The sequence below is a fragment of the Gorilla gorilla genome, chromosome 1, assembly GCF_029281585.2.
Source record: "Gorilla gorilla gorilla isolate KB3781 chromosome 1, NHGRI_mGorGor1-v2.1_pri, whole genome shotgun sequence".
NCBI lineage: Eukaryota > Metazoa > Chordata > Mammalia > Primates > Hominidae > Gorilla > Gorilla gorilla.
Window position 1 is genome coordinate 32,893,187 of NC_073224.2, and position 16,856 is coordinate 32,910,042.

General features: G+C 38.9%; 1 protein-coding gene across 4 annotated transcripts in view; it reads left to right on the forward strand.

Moving 5' to 3' along the window:
* Positions 1 to 16,856, forward strand: part of LYPLAL1 (lysophospholipase like 1) — a 152,687-nt gene that overhangs the window by 126,633 nt on the left and 9,198 nt on the right. The window contains exon 11 of one of the 4 annotated variants that reach the window (XR_008677434.2): positions 4,800 to 6,222. The exons of 1 other annotated variant lie outside the window; for it this stretch is intronic. The gene's annotated coding sequence lies outside the window, so the exon portion shown is untranslated. Of the gene's footprint in view, positions 1 to 4,799; positions 6,223 to 16,856 lie in introns of those variants that run through there. 2 more of the 4 variants (XR_008677436.2, XR_010134455.1) reach the window with 2 other exon arrangements.

Here is a 16,856-nt window from a genome sequence, read left to right on the forward strand (position 1 = left end):
TATATTTTCAGGAATGGTGGCATGCACCTGCAGTCCCAGCTACTCAGGAGGCCTAGATGACAGGATCACTTAAGCCCAGGAATTCCAGACCAGCCTGAACAACATAGCAAGACTCCACCTCTAAAAAAAAAAAAAAAAGAATATTCATATTTTACTGGTTGGCATACATGAAATCAAAATGGGTTGTCTTTTCAATAACGATTCAACATTATTTATTCTTCAGCAGTAAAATTCCACAGCATGAATTACATTACATAAATCTACTCATTAAGCTTATTGATTGAGCATCCTATTTATTCAAGGCAAAAGAGATACAAAATAAATAAACACATACTTTTCCCCAAGGTATTCACAGTAATCTAAGAAAACAGGTACAAAAAGACATAATTATGGTACAGAATGGTGAGGCTCATGTCTGACATATAAACATGTGAGGGAGCATAATTGGGCTTTCCAAATTTCAAGCTATCCAGAAATAAGAACTATATAGAAGAAAAATTGTACTAGAATAAAAGGAATTTGTGATTATAGAGCATGGGAAAAATATAAGTTTATTTGCAATTCTATTTAGACCATGCTTTTATTGTTAAATATTTTTCAATAAACCACAAAAAAATCCAAAGTAATTTTATTTGCATTATACCTCTTAATCTTGCAGTGTTTCTGAGACATGGAAGAAGGCAAGTGCTTTTATTTCTAATTTATAAATAAATGTGTATCTTAACTTCAGTTACTCAATTGCCCCCCAGAAAATATAACATAACTCTATTCAATAAGATTCTTTAAAAATTTTACAACTCTGAAAAGCTCTTCTATACTCTCCTATTTTTAACTAACAGAGTTATTTTTAAATGTACATTTTAATTCTTTTTCTCATTTTTGATACCTGATATATTTTAAACGCCTCTCTTTTTTATCACTTGCAAAAAGTGGCCAGTAACTAATTCTCCCTTCTCAAATTCCTTTTTGATTTTACAATAGTTCATATTTGTTTTGAATTTTTTAAAAAACACATGATACAGATAAGCAAAAACAAAGAAAAGACAATGAAAAAGAGAGAGAGAGAGAGAACTGGGGGTAGGGGCTCTAATTAGAAAAAGGTACTTCTGGAACGAGCAAAAAGGGGTGTGCATAGCAAGGCAGCATTGCCAGCAGTGTTAAGGGTGCACATGCTTCCTGACTTTCTCCCTGTGATGATCCTATTATTCTACAATTCTTAAATGTAGGTCCATCTATTATACTTATTTCTTTCTACTTCATTTGTACTTACCTCAGCTCAGAGGTGCTTCAATAACTGTTAACTGATCTTGCTTCTATCTCTCTCCATCCATTCAGATTACATTGCCTAAATTAGTATTTTCCAAGAGTCACTCTTCTGGGCACGTATTTTCATTACCTTCACTGGTCTTATAGTATAGAATACCACTCCAGGCCCTGAGCATATTCTAATAGTAAGTTAATTTCAGCCTTATTTTTCACTATTCCCCTCTCCACCCCTGCTTTCCACAGCCCAGAAGCTCCTTATGTTGGTGAGGTGTAGGAGGAGCACGGTCCTCAGAATGAAACTGATCTGGGTGCAAATCCTGGCTTCATCACTACAGAGAGGTTGTGAATCTAGGCAAGTTTCCATATCTCTCTAAGTCTCAATTTTTTTTCATTTATGGAATAAACATAATATTTTTCACCTTGCAGGAACGTGTGGAGGACACATGAGAAAGGTATCCAAACATACATTGCCTAGTGTGGGGCACACCTTAGGTTCTCATTAAGAGTTAGTTTCTTTTCTCTCCAGTCAGATTGTCCCTTTCCCTTTTTCACCTCCAGTCTTTGTCTGGGATGCCCACTTTTTCACATCCTCCTATTCTTGATGTTTTTCTCCTCTTTGAAGATCTTCTAGGTCATTCCAGCTCACAGGAATTCCTCTGCTTCCTCTAAATGCCTAATGCATTACATGCATTAGCCATTCTCCATTCGTTGGTGGGATCTTTGAGATCTTTCTTGATATGCTGTCATGTTTTATTATTATTCTCCTGTATACAGTCCTCCCTGCATTCCTGCTTTGTTTCACAAAATAGACTATGAGCTCACCAAAAATAGGTCTGTTCACTCTGTATTCTCAGTACCTCACACATTTCCAGAAGTATAGAAAATGCTCCACTATCTCTTTATTGAATTGATTTTTATATTTTATTATCTTCCCTAGGTCTTCCCTTGAATCTTAAACCATGAAATATTAATAATTAATCAATCAATTCATTTATTTATTTGTGCGTTTGTTTTCAACAACAATGTATTGGATGTTTACAATGTTCCAGGCACTGATCTAGTTACTCAAGACATAGCTATAAACTAAATAGACAAGATTTTTGCTTTCATGGATTATCTTATAGTCTAGTGGGTAATAAAAACAATACAAATGTAGATTAATAAATAATTTAAGAGTCATGACTACTCTGAGGGAAATAAAACCAGGTGACAGGAGAGCTAGTGACAGATAAGCAGGGTTGTGCCTGGGGCTTGGGAATCCCCAAGACATTTTGGCCATGGGGCAGGTGATCTGCAGCAGGCAATTGGTTGTTTCTTGTCACCCAGTGTTACTGGTGGTTGGAGCTCATCTACTATGTGCAGATCATAGAACATGTGAGCTTTGAGAGAACTCAACAGTGATGAAGTCTAGCAATTCTCAAATACTATTTTATTGCCATATATTTATTCAAGTGAAATCTCATAGGGAAGCCTATAACTCCTGGATATTTTCATAATTCCACTGAAAACCTTTGATCTGGCTTATGTTCTTTACTTTTACAAATGAGGAAACAAATACAAATGGCACATGGAGATGAATGGTCAAAAATTAGATGCCAGACAGGTGTGAATGACATCATAGGTATCTTATGATACCTGATTGGCTCGGGTGGCTACTATGTTTTTCTGTTTGAAGAAACAGTTCCCTTCGAAACAAGTTTCCAGCCTAGGGATATGATTTATTGCTCCATTGCAATTTTTAACAGTATTACCCAATTATTTACATAACTTATTCCCTAACTACTTCTAAATAGTTTTTAGTTGTTGCTTAAGACCAAAACAATTATCTAATAAATATTTACAATGATTTACAAACATAAAGATTGAAGATGTATGTCCCCTTTAGGCTCAGCTGTAAATTACCTCCTCTCTCTCTGATCCCTATAATCCTTTATACCTCCCGTATGATATTTGCCAGATTTTACCTTGTAAAATTGCTGTCACAACCTTTTCTGACCCTATACATAAAACTGCAAAAGGTCTGAGACCAGGAAATTGTATCTTAATATATTTGTGATACCCACTAAAAACAGTGCCATGCATTTATAGTAGATGCTAAATAACAAATATTAAATAATTATCCAAGATGCTCAGTTTAATTCAAGCAGACAGAGTCACTGAAAAATTATTTTGAGCATTGATAACATCACTGGCATATGTGGGTAGCCTGCCAGGTGGCAGTCTTGCCAAGGAAAGCATTCATTTGAATGTGTAAGATCTGGTATGTCATCAAAAGCCATTCGTATGATTTCATCATCATGGCATCTATTTAGTGAGTGACTCTTAGATTACTTAGAGCAGGATGCTAGGTGCTTTGGGTGGGATTCAGAAGAGGCATAAAATATAATCCATTCCTTTAACAAATTAGCAGTGAAGACTGGGAAACAAGAGTCCAAAAATATAAAGTCGTGTATAATTAAGTTCTAAATTGTGTAGTGAAAGTAAGTGAGGCAGAAGTCCAAGGAGTGATCACTAAATGGTGGCTGTGGAGGGTAGGAAAGGTACCAGACCCTAGATTTCCATGAAAACACATATTGAGATGCCAAGTCGTCTACAAAGATCTCTGAGGGAATTAAAGGCTAGTCTACACAAGGTCATAGCACAATGAACCAGTCACAGGAATGAAGAACAAAATTGGCTTTCATTTTTCCTATCAGGAAAGAGGCTTGGCTTGACACAGTACTGCAGGTTTCAAAAATTCCAGTGTCAGATATTGTTCCTAAAGGAGAAACATTCTGAGAACTTGTGATAATGCAAATTTGTCCTTGCACAGGAGGACGTCAGCCAAAGAGTTCCCAGACATTACTCACTGGTTCGGCATATCCCTCAACCTACTAGGCTAAGTTGTGCCATGTCACTGAGGGGACCACAGTCTGTTCTTACATGGACTGTGGCTCAAGAAATTAGGAATGGGAAGGACCAGAATTTACAGTGTGGAGATGAAAGGTACAAGCCTTATAAGGAGAGATCACAAAAGAAAAATGTTAGACTATCTGGAATGCCAGGTGATGAGATATGACATGTAACATGGGTAGTTAACCCATCGGGAGCTCTAGACACAAATATACTCCCTTTCTTTCAGGGTGTAGAGTACTCTGTAATTGGTGTAGGAAGCATATAAGGTGCTGTTTTCGTAAGTCTTTAGCCTGGATGGAAAGTTATGCAGAAGTTAGAAAAGAGACATACTGATGAAGAAAACAGCTGAAGATGCCTCCCCCTCAAGACTATTCATTTATCTATAAAGGATGTTTTGGGGTCACAAAATTGGATGATACTTCCAAGGACTCCATAAAATTATTGTGAAGCCTATAATGGCTGATGTAAAACACTGAAATAACAGTGCATGTCTTAAACTGATGCACACAACTTGATTGAACAGGATAATGGCACAATGGCAGAATGTGATATTCAGGGCATTGGGTATCTGTTGAAAACCCTATCGTTTACAAACAGAAATTTGTTGACCACTTACTCTGTGTTGGGTACTGTACCAGGTGCTGTGAGAATATGAAAGAAATACAAGGCTGATTCCTCTGCTGAGAGAAATCTAAAATTGGAGGGGAATCCCCAAGATAATGGGAAAAATATCTCAGAGCATGTCAGAGACCTTTGCAACAGCATCTCCCATCACAGACCCGGAGGTCTAGGAGGAAATAATAGTCTTGATGGCAGGGCCCAGGGCCCCCATGCTGTGTGCAGTCTAGGGACTTGGTGCCCTGTGTTTCAGCTGCTCCAGCCATGGCTGGAAGGCGCCAACGTAGAGCTCGGTTTGAGGCTTCAGAGGGTGCAAGCCTTAAGCCGTGGCAGCTTCCACATGATTTTGAGCCTGCAGGTGAACAGAAGTCAAGAATTGGGTTTTGGGAACCTTTGCCTAGATTTCAGAAGATGTATGGAAACACCTGGATGCCCAGGCAGAAGTTTGCTGCAGGAGCAGGGCTCTCACAGAGAACCTCTGCTAGAGCAGTACAGAAGGGAAATGAGGGGTTGGAGCCCCCACACAGAGTCCCTACTGGGGCACTGCCTAGTAGAGCTGTGAGAAGAGAGCCAGCATTCTCCAGACCCCAGAATGGTTGGTCTACCTGCAGCTTGCACTGCACACCTGGGAAAGCCGCAGATACTCAACATCAGCCCGTGAAACCAGCCAGGAGGGAGGCTACACGCTGCAAAGCCACAGGGGCGGAGTTGCCCAAGACCATGGGAACCCACCTCTTGCATCAGCTGACCTGGATGTGAGACCTGGAGTCAAGGGCGATCATTTTGGAGCTTTCAAATTTGACTGCCCTGCTGGATTTGAGACTTGCATGAGACTTGCATGAGACTTGCATGAGCCCTTTGTTTTGCAAAACCCCTTTGTTTTGGCCAATTTCTCCCATCTGGAATGGCTGTATTTACCCAATACCTGTGTACCCCCATTGTATCTAGGAAGTAACTAGCTTGCTTTCCATTTTACAGGCTAGTAGGTAGAAGGGATTTGCCTTGTCTCTGATGAGACTTTAGACTGTGGACTTTTGGGTCAATGCTGAAATGAGTTAAGACTTTGGGGGACTGTTGGGAAGGCATAATTGGTTTTGAAATGTGAGGGCATGAGATTTGGTGGGGCTGGGGCTGAATGATATGCTTTGTCTCTGTGTCCCCACCCATATCTCATCTTGAATTGTACTCCCATAATTCCCATGTGTTGTGGGAGGAACCCGGGGGAGAAAATTTGAATCATGGAGGAGATTTCCCCCATACTCTTCTCGTGGTTGTGAATAAATCTCATGAGATCTGATGGTTTCATCAGGGGTTTCTGCTTTTGCATCTTCCTCATTTTCTGTTGCCTTCACCATGTAAGAAATGCCTTTTGCCTTCTGCCATGATTCTGAGGCCTCCTCAGCCATGTGGAACTGTAAGTTCAATTAAACCTCTTTTTCTTCCCAGTCTCAGGTATGTCTTTATCAGCAGCATGAAAATGGACTAATACAATATTCATCTCAAAACACAGGACTTATATCTTAGCTTGTTAGAACCCAGTTACTACCATGTGTTGTCATGTCAGTGACTAGAAGTCACAGAAACCAAAATGGTAAGTGAGTTGGAATCCCAGTCTTAGTTTTGATCTACTTAAGTTGCCCTCATTAACACTGAACTGGTTACATTTCTTATTTAATGAAGATAAAATTTAGCATTTAAAAGGTAGTGATAGTGTGCTCTCTGGGAAATAAGATTATTAGGGGTCGGAAGATCTGAGACTGAGCCTCAGCTTTGCTATTTACTGATGGAGTGAACACTCCAAGTCTGTTACCTCATCTATAAACCAAAGTGAGATTATAACACTCCTCCCTGTGTTGTTGAGAAGATCAAAGTGACACACACTGAAAGGGAGGGAATGTTTTTGACTGTTTTCAAGGTACAAAAACATTGTACCTATTTATGGGGGTGATGAATAATAAATCCAATAGTTTTTACTCCCTCATTTTCTCACATGCAGTCAGCCCTGCCTGCTCCCTATCTGAGGTCCCCATGGCTTTCCAAGAACCTGGGAACCTTAACTCACAAGAGCCCAGATTGGAATTTGTGGATTTGAATAGCTGATTTGAGTTGGAAGACATGCCATAAGCAAGCACTCAAGTGTCCTGAAAGCAGGAACAAACAGATCAAAAGATCAAGGCCTATGAGTAAAATAAACAAAATGGGAACGCTTTGAGGATGGTTGGAGCCTGCCCTTATCTCACTTTGTCTAAGCTTGGACTTCAAAGCACATTTTGTGACTCAGATCAACTAAAAGCAAAGGCCATGCTATGAATTATAGAGTAGGGGGGAAATGAAATAATGGCAGTCTTGAGAAAAAAGTGAAGTGAAATAAAATTTGTCTTCATGATTTTCATTTTTTCATGAGTGTACATCCCTTACCCCTATGGGAAAAATGAACAATACATGTAGGAAAGTGGTTAAGAAAATGGATTTTGCTGCCAGAAAATCCTGAATTAGCATCTCAGTTCAACTACATGTTCTCTATCTTCTCTTGGAAAATTTAACTCTTAGTAGCCTCCAATTACTTGGTAAAGTGAAAATAGTTCCAATGTCTAAGGATTGCTGAGAAGTAAGAAAAGTGTTGATGAAGGTGAAGCATTTAGCACAGTTCCTGGCTCATAGGGAGAGAGATTAAATATTCACTTTCATTGTCTTTGGCTTATCCATTCTATCATTTTGGTTTATCCATTCTACATTACCCACCCTGTAGTCTTATCCATCATATAAAATTATTGCAGAAAATGTTTTTTCCTTAGTTATCTAGTCTAAGAGTTTTTTTTTTTTTTTTTTTTTTTTCTTTCTCCCTGAGTCTGGACATGGAGTTTGTGCTTAACCACAACCTTTATCTTTCAGTCATGGAATGGAAAATAGGAAGTGAGAAATGCAATATATGTTCTTGAAGTTTAAAAATTGTGAGATGCAGCAATATCACCTGAAAAATGGTGAAGTGTGAACATGCATGGACTGTGTTGGATGCTGTAATCTACAGATTCCTGATTAGCAATCAATCTACTTTTCTGGAATAACATTTTTCAGCAGTATGAACATATTTGCTTGGAACTATGAGAACAAATATTCTTGGTAGGAACAATATCAGCATTATTCCCCCCATACCAACACTAATCCCAATCTTTGATGTCATTTACACGTTGGCTTGCCTTCCCTTCTATGTTGTAGGTGTTTTTTTTTTTTTTTTAAGGTGGATACCATGTCTTTTTCATCTTTCTATCACTCTCTTTTCACAACCTAGCATGGTGTTTTGGATATAGTAGTTCCCTAATACAGATTTTAAACAAGATAAAAGGCTTAAATACATTTAATCTTTCTCATAGTTAAAGAAATGCATCATGATTATACCACCAGGACATCAGATATTAATGGTGAGAATTTGAATATACACATAATCCAACAAACATTTCTTAAGCACTGATTTTGTACCTGGTGCTGTGCATTTTTTCTTTTCTATATTTCATGTAACTTTCTATTAAAATAGTGTTGGCTAAATACATAGAATGCTTTTAATAACAGGTTTCCTGCTGCTAACCAATAAAAACTTTTCACCAATAATATTTTGAATTCTATACATTAAAAATATATATTGTGTGATCCAGGAAACCCATTGGAAGGTTACAGTGGAATCATCTTATTTTTGTTTGAATTACTCTAATCATTCTGCTTTCTGAGCACTTGCCAAGCTGCTGTAAAAGGAAGAAGCTTGTGATGTGAAAGGAAAGAGGAAGAGTGAATGCTGGTGCACTGGACAGTTTGGGAAAGGTGCTTTCCCAAGTTTGGTGCCTTGGGAAGTTGAGGAGAAGGACATATTGCAGGAGGAAGGAGGGTACTGGACTTCTGAGGAGAGCTGGGCAAGTGAGGGCTGCAGAGAGGTGGGAGAGGGTCGGGGGCTGTAGAGGAATGAGTGAGAGGACAGCTTGGATAAACTTCACTTTGAAATTTTGCCAGGGACCTCAAGTATTCCTTTCCCTGTTTCTTTAGATCAAGCACACCCTTTGTCCTAGGCTCTTTGTGCCTCCTTTCCTCCTCTCCCTCAAAACAAAACCAAAACACACATATCACATCATTTTTGGAGTTGAGGAGGTCTCAGTGAAGGCTGTGTCCAATGAGCAGCTGCATGAGGATACAGGCAGACCCCTGGGGAAACCACACCAGGGAGCCCTTGGGGCTGGGAGTGCCCAGTAGAACCTGTGTATGGGAGAAAGATTTTCTTGGGGCACAGTTCATGGGCACAGCTTCAAGAGTACTATCATGAAAGAGAAGGCAACTAGGGGCTCTCTACCTCTTTCTTCTAAAGCATTTTTATGGGCACCTTGTCTGTTTTTTCAGTGCTCCTCGGGATTTTTGTCCCAAATCTAACAACAGTCAAAGCATATGACTTCAGGTGGTATTGGGCTGAATTTGTACCTGAAGGCGATAGGCTGCGTTAGAGAAGGTAGCAGTTCCTCTTCTCCTGGTCTATTGGTGGGCCCTCCAGAGATGTAGAGAGGAAGCACTGAAGTGACAGCTTACTAACCAGAAGTCTTATCACTGTGACTACAACTACCGATAATAGTCCTTACAATGATTATGAATGATGATACTAATAATACAGTCACACTTCAATGATTCCTGTCTTCTAACATCTCTTTTTCTGTTTAGTATTATAGGTTATAGTATTGTAGGTTGTTGTGACTATGCCTTATCTTGCCTGCCTATCTGTAAGTTTTTGGAAGGCAGATCTCGTTGTTCTGTCTCTTCATGTTTATAATCCTTTATATCATCCAGTGTAGAGCCATGTGCTGTGACCCTTGGGAAATGATAACATAGAACAAGTCATAAGTGAAAGAATGTGGGCTCTGGACAAGTGGAAAGGAGTCCATTGTCTACCGCCACTACTAAGTTGTGAGTCACCAACAACAAACTACTTAATGTCAGTGTACCATTTCGGATTATGTTGGGTTTGTCTTAAACAAATAGTTTTATTTTTCTCATGTGACAAAAGCCACCTTTAAGGTTATAGCTTTTATCCTCATGTTGGTGACTTTGCACTCACAAGACAGCTGCTCCTCTTTCAGCAGCATACCCAAATTCCAGCAAGAAGGGGAAAGGCTGTGTGAAAAGTTATTCAAAAATAAATTTTTATAGCATCTTATGTTTTCAGAGAGTTTTCTTTTTTAAAAAAACTGTTTTGTTTTTTTTTTTTTTTTGAGATAGAGTTTCACTCTGTCACCCAGGCTGGAGTACAGTGATGAGAGGCATGATCTTGGCTCACTGCAACCTCCACATACTTCCGGGTTCACCTGATTTTCCTACCTCAGCCTCCCAGGTAGCTGGGATTACAGATGCCCACCACCACACTCAGTTAATTTTTGTATTTTTAGTAGAGACAGGGTTTCACCATGTTGGCCAGGCTGGTCTCCAACTCCTGACCTCAAGGGATCCGCCCACCTCGGCCTCCCAAAGTGCTGGGATTACAGGCATGAGCCACCCACCCGGGCTTTAAACTTTTATTTTAGGTTAATGTGCAAGTCTGTTACATAGGTAAATTGAGTGTCACAGGGGTTTGGTGTACAGATTATTTTGTTACCCAAATAATAAGCATAGTACCTGATAGATAGTTCTTTTTATCTTCACCCTCTTTTCACCCTCCACCCTCAAGTGGGCCCCAGTGTCTGTTGTTCCCTTCTTTGTGTCCATATGCACTCCGTGTTTAGCTCCCACTTATAAGTGAGAACATGCAGTATTTTGTTTTCTGTTCTGGTGTCAGTTTTCTTAGGATAACAGCCTCCAGCTCCATCCATGTTGCTTCAAAGGACATGACGTCATTATTTTTATGACTGCATAATATTCCATTGTGCATATGTACCACATTTTTAAATCAAATCTACCATCATTGGGCATTTAGGCTGATTCCATGTCTTTACTATTGTGAATAATGCTGTGATGAATATACATGTGCATGTCTTTATTGTAGAACAATTTATATTCCTTTGGGCATATACCCAATAATGGGATTGCTGTATCAAATGGTAATTCTGTTCTAACCTCTTTGAGAAATCACCAAACTGCTTTCCGCAATGGTTGACAGAGAGTTTTTATTTTTTTTCTTTTTCTTTTTTTCTTTTTTGAGACGGAGTTTCGCTCTGTCGCCCAGGCTGGAGTGCAGTGGCGCAATCTCGGCTCACTGCAAGCTCCGCCTCCCGGGTTCAGGCCGTTCTCCTGCCTCAGCCTCCCTAATAGCTGGGCCTACAGGCGACCATCACCGCGCCCAGCTAATTTTTCGTATTTTTAGTAGAGACGGGGTTTCACCGTGGTCTCGATCTCCTGACCTCGTGATCCACCCACCTCGGCCTCCCAAAGTGCAGGGATTACAGGCATGAGCCACCGCGCCTGGCTGACAGACAGTTTTTAAATACACTGTTTCATTTGATAATATATTGTGAATCTTGAGCTAGCATGTCTTTATTGATCCATTAACGCAAAGATTTTGACTCAGTAGGCCTGAGATGAGGTCTTAGAATCTTCGTTTTAACAAATACCACAGGTGATTCTGATGCAAGTGACTCAATGAAAATTCTTTGGAAAACAGTGTCTTAAAAGAAGCGTCTGAATAATAGAATAATAACTATATGTTTGATATTTGTGTGTGTACATGTTGGGATGGATGTTTCTGTGTGTGTGTGTGAGTATGGGTGTGTATGTTTTGAGGAGGGGTTGATTCTGTAAGCTTTACTGTTGGTAACATAACCAGATCTTAGCATAAATGAGAAATATAATAGATATTTTAAGTATTATTGGGAATCTCAAATTTAGATTAAAACTGAAATCTTTGCCTTTAAAAAGCGTGATATGTTATTATAGAAATAGTACCTTGCAAGAATAGTTAAGATGATGTGCAAAAGCAAAGACAAGAAATTAATGTAACATCATCAGGATTCATATAAATTTTGATGTCAAAAATTTTTATGAAATTCAGGACTTTTGACTGATTAGGCAATTTACAGTTGGCAAAAGCTGCACTTGAGTCAATCTTCGCCTAGAAAATTTGACTTCCTGTTTCTAAGAAAAAAAAACTCCTCTTAAAAAACTCTCATAAAACAACTCCCAAGGCTTCTTGCACATCAAATAGCTCTTACAGAAACAAATTTTGATGAGGTAAGTGTAAGGAATTTAGTAACATATGGATTAAATTTCCCTTAAAATAGACATCATTTTAAAATTAGGAGGAAAAAAAGTTCTTGGTAAAATATGAAAATATGTTTTGGTTTTCCTTGAACCCCAAACACAATTTGAAAAATAGTTCAAGATGTTCACCAACCCCCCTCCAATACAACTGGTTTCACCCATCTTTAGTTCCAAGATATGAACTGTTGGGAGTTCTGGTGATTATAAATACTACAAAAATATCAGCAGATACTGGCAAAATTTCAGAGACAAATAAGGAAACAGCAAAACTTTAGAAATAAGTACATTTAAAAGTTAGGGTGTTTTTCTTCAAAAACTTAGGGATGGGCAGTCCATCCCCTAAAAGCTGATGGAATAATTTAAATTCTTTATTATATTTCAGAAGACAATGTGGATAGCTAAATATTTCAAGAAAACTTCTGATTATAATAAAATGGAAAAAAAATGCCCCATGGCAAGAAAAAAGTTGGTGAAAAGCTACATGTACCTATAAGGACAAACCTATCTCAAAGATCCAATAATATTAATATTATTTTATAGGAGCAGATACGCTTCCAAATTTTGATCATGACTATTTAGCTCAGTTGATGAAGGCTGGTATTAGCAAAATTAAGATCATGGTGTTTATCATCAAAGATTATTGAATTTTGTTAAATGTTTTTTCTGCATCAATTAAAACTACCATTTCTACACCCTCTTCATTCTGTTAATGTGGTATATTACATTGATTGACTTTTTTAAGTTGAACCATCTTTGCATTCTAGGAATAAGTCTCATTTTGTCATAGTGTATAATACTTTTAATATGCTGTTGAATTTGGTTTGCTAATATTTTGTTAAAGATTTTCATATGAATGTTCAAAAGGATTATTGATTTGTAGTTTTCTTGTAGTGTCTTGTCTGGATTTAGTATCAGGGCAATGCTGTCTTCATAGGATGAGTGGAAAGTGTTCTTTCCTTTTAAATTTTTTGAAAAAGCTTGAGAAGGATTTATATTGATTCTTCTTTGAGTGACTGATAGAATTCACTAGCAAGGCCTCCAGGTCAAGGAATTTTCTTTGTTACGAGATGTTTGTCCATAGCAGCAGTATTTACAATAACTAAAATGTGAGAGCAACCCATGTGTCCATTGATGGCCAAATGTATATGCAAAAATGTGGTATGTACATATAGTGGAATATTATCCAGCCTTAAAAAGAAAAAAAATTCTGATATAGGCTGCAATGTAGATTAATCTTGCAGACACTACATTAAATGAAATAAGCCAGTCGCAAAAAGGCAAATACTTTATCATTCCACTTATATGAGGTACTCAGTGTTTTCAAAATGTTGGAGACAGGAAGTAAATGGTGATCATTAGGGGCTGGGGGGAGGAGGAAATGGGGAGTTACAGTTTAATAGCTATCGAGTTTCAGTTTTAAAAGGTGAAAAGTACTGTGGAAATGGTAGTGATGGATGCACAACATTACTAATGTATTGAATACAACCAAACTGTACATTTTAAATGGCCAAGATGGTCAATTTTATGTTATAGGTATTTTACCATAATTTAAAAAATTGGAAAATTATTAAGGTCATGGTTCAATTTGTTGTTCAATTTTTATAAACTTGCCCTTTTCAATCAGTTTTTCTCACTAGAGTGGCTGTTCTAAAATCCAAATACTTCATGTCAACTTTCTTAAATCCTTCATGCATTCTCCATTGCTTCAGAAGTAAATCCAGACTCCTTAGCATGTCAGCAAGGACTTTCCTGTGTATCTCTGGTGTCTCATCTTTCACTATTTCATGTTTCAACACCTAAATAGCTATATTCCATTCACATGAACTATTTTCAGCCCCTCCAGTGTTTCTGTAGTAAATGTCCTGTTGAATATTTAACTTGGATTTTTTTTCTCTTTGTCTTCTGAGAGAGGTACAGGGAAGTCACTTCAACCATCTTTAGAAAAGCAAATAATCTTTAGGCCCTGAACACAGTGTTCCCAAACAAAAAGGGGCTATATATATTTGTAGTTATATATATGAACCCTGAAGAAAATGAGGTGATGATGAGAAAGTATGCAGTTATCCTAATTGTCCCAGGAATAAGTGGGTAGAAAGAACCTATTTTCAGGATCAAAAATAAATAAATAAGCTACTTGACTTTTAGTGGTATGAATTCTTAGAAAGGAGAAAACAGATGAGGAATTTCAGGTCTGCAGGGCATAAATGCTTGGTTTAATCCTGATAGTATACTCCCGCAGCAGTTGTCGTCTCAGAGAATGACTTTATATGAGATCAAAAGACCCATGCTTTTAGCCTAGGCATCCTTCACTCCACTGGACTTGTGCTGAGGATATGGACCTTGCAGCCTTTAAGATCCATAGCAACAGGTCTGTGGTCTATCAGCATCTTTTGTGGACTCTGTAGGTCCAGTTGTCAACAGTGTCACCAAGCGGCAGCAAGAAGCAAAAGCAATAGCAGACTGATCAGACCCCAGGCTCTTCACTCTTGGGTGTTCAAGTCAGAGTGTTGACCTTCTGTTGGATTGTGCAAGCCTTTGGAGTTTGAGAAAACTCAAAAACATGAAAGACTGCAAGTGGGAGATAACTGAATGTTGGGCTAATCTAATATGTATGGGCTTGAACTCGTTTTCTCTGGGATTAAAAAAAGGAAGTAGATTCTCCCCTTGGGCCAATTGTGTGGATCAATTATTATCAATATCTATTATGCTTCTCTAATTTTCCATCACCTTGAGTGTTCCTCTTTCTCCTTGTCTTACAATTAACTCAAGTGTAACTCTCCCAGGAAGTCTTCCCTGCCTCATCAAGACTGAAATATCCCCTTAGCACCCTAAGCAAACACCTGTGTTACCCCCACCCCTCCCCACAGTCCCCCATCCCACCAAACCATGATCTCTTCTTCACATTGCAACTTGAATTGCCTAATTTAAATGTCTGATTTTCTCATCTCCACCAAACTGTGAATTGTATAAAACAAGGATTACATGTCATTTACTGTTGTGTTTCTACTACCTAGGATGTACTTAATAAATACTAATAATAAGAGAATGAAGCTCTCTGATTAGAAAATAGAAATATCCATGCCAAATTTTAGGCTCAAAGACCACGACCCATAATGACTAGATTACTAGTCCTTGGAATTAAATAAGTAAAAGATCACAATTTGACCAAGGTCATTAGGGAATTTTGTGTTTAGAGAAAGATAAGGGCTAGTGATGAACTCTTGGGAGCTCTCATTCCCTGATGAAATTACCATGTCCTCAAACACTCACCAAGAGGAAGGAGAGGACCCCTAAAGTGTCCCTAGAAAAATGGGCAGGTAAATATTCCAGAGTGCAGAGTTGGAGGCTGACGGGGCTTGTCCAAGGAACTTACTCCACCGCCAGTAAGAAATCCTGTTTTTCTTTCCGGGAGAAGATGGTGTGTGCTTTGGATCACTGACCCCTTGGGATTGCTTCCCATTCTTTCTCTTTTTCAAATGAAAGGCTTTATTGCAGTTATCTTTTTTTTCAGGCAGGGTCCAATCAAGAAAACAGAAACCATATTTCAACAGAGATAATATGATGCAATGCATAAACTAAACAGGTGCTGGTAAACTAAAAAGCAAACAGTAACACAGAAACAGTAATTGCAGAAAGTAAGGACTGGAGGAGAAAGGAAGAGATGGTAGTTAAGCTCAGAGCATGTTGCTGGGCAGCTGGACTCAGACTTCTGAGGACAGAGCTTGTGTAGACCCTTCAGAAACTCAGAGGAAAGACCTCCCATAGCTGAGCCTCTGACCCGTGGAGAAGGAGTGCCATTAATGTGGTGCCTGGGGAAGCTTCCCCATCGAGTTGGAACCCAGATCTGTGAGATGTGAAAGGGGAGTGCTTCCTGGCTGCACTGGAACTGCTGAGAGGATTCCATGAGGCTGATTCTGGAAATGCTAAAAGAAGCACAAAATAATGCCCCCAAAATCCCCTAGAATCCAACTACCTATGCTGCGAAGGGCCAAATCTGGGGGATTCTGCAGAAATAGGAGGGAGCAAACCTTTTCTCCGCACTCCTCTCTCCCAATCTCTAGTACCCTTTATGGGCAGAAACCACCTGCCAAAAAAGAAATGTGCTTCACAGGGTCCCAGACCCAGCATCACAGAGCAGAGCACAGAATGGTGAATTGGAGCAAGAGGCAAGAGTGTAACAAGCAGGACTGTTCAACTCTTTGTTTACTCACACTGACACACCCCCTTCTACATGTGTTTGAACTTTTATAAAGCAATAACATCAGGATACAACCATCCTTCATAAAATGAAAACTCTGTCATCCTCTTCTCACAAAGGGAAGATACCAAGTCCCAATAGTTAACATATCCATCCTGAGCAACAGGCACAGTATCCATCTCTGTGTGGGGTTAACTAGTCTTATAATCCAGTCACAGTCCCACCTGAATATTCTGTGACCTAAACACTAATCTTTAAAATAATTCAACTGTACAATAACCCTTACATAAAATATTGGTAAAGGAAACTGGAGAAAATAGCACAGATAACACACAACACAATATGCAAGACAGAAAATATGCATGTCTGCTACAGTCCTTGTTTCTGTAAGTGGTCAGGATGTCATAGTAGGTAAGCGTTTATAATTTCTATCTCCATTCTCCATCCCATGTTTTCTTTTCATTCAGCATCTCAGCTGATTTTGCTCTTTACCTGCTGGGATGACACAGACCTTCAATCTATACTGGTCCTGCCTTCTCTTGGTTGCTATCATTTTTCCATTAACTTTTGCTACTGGGCATGGAAGCACAAAAAGGCGCCCTCAGAATCCCTGAGAATCCAGCCATAATTCTTCTTGTCCCCACTGTGAAGCAGCAATCCA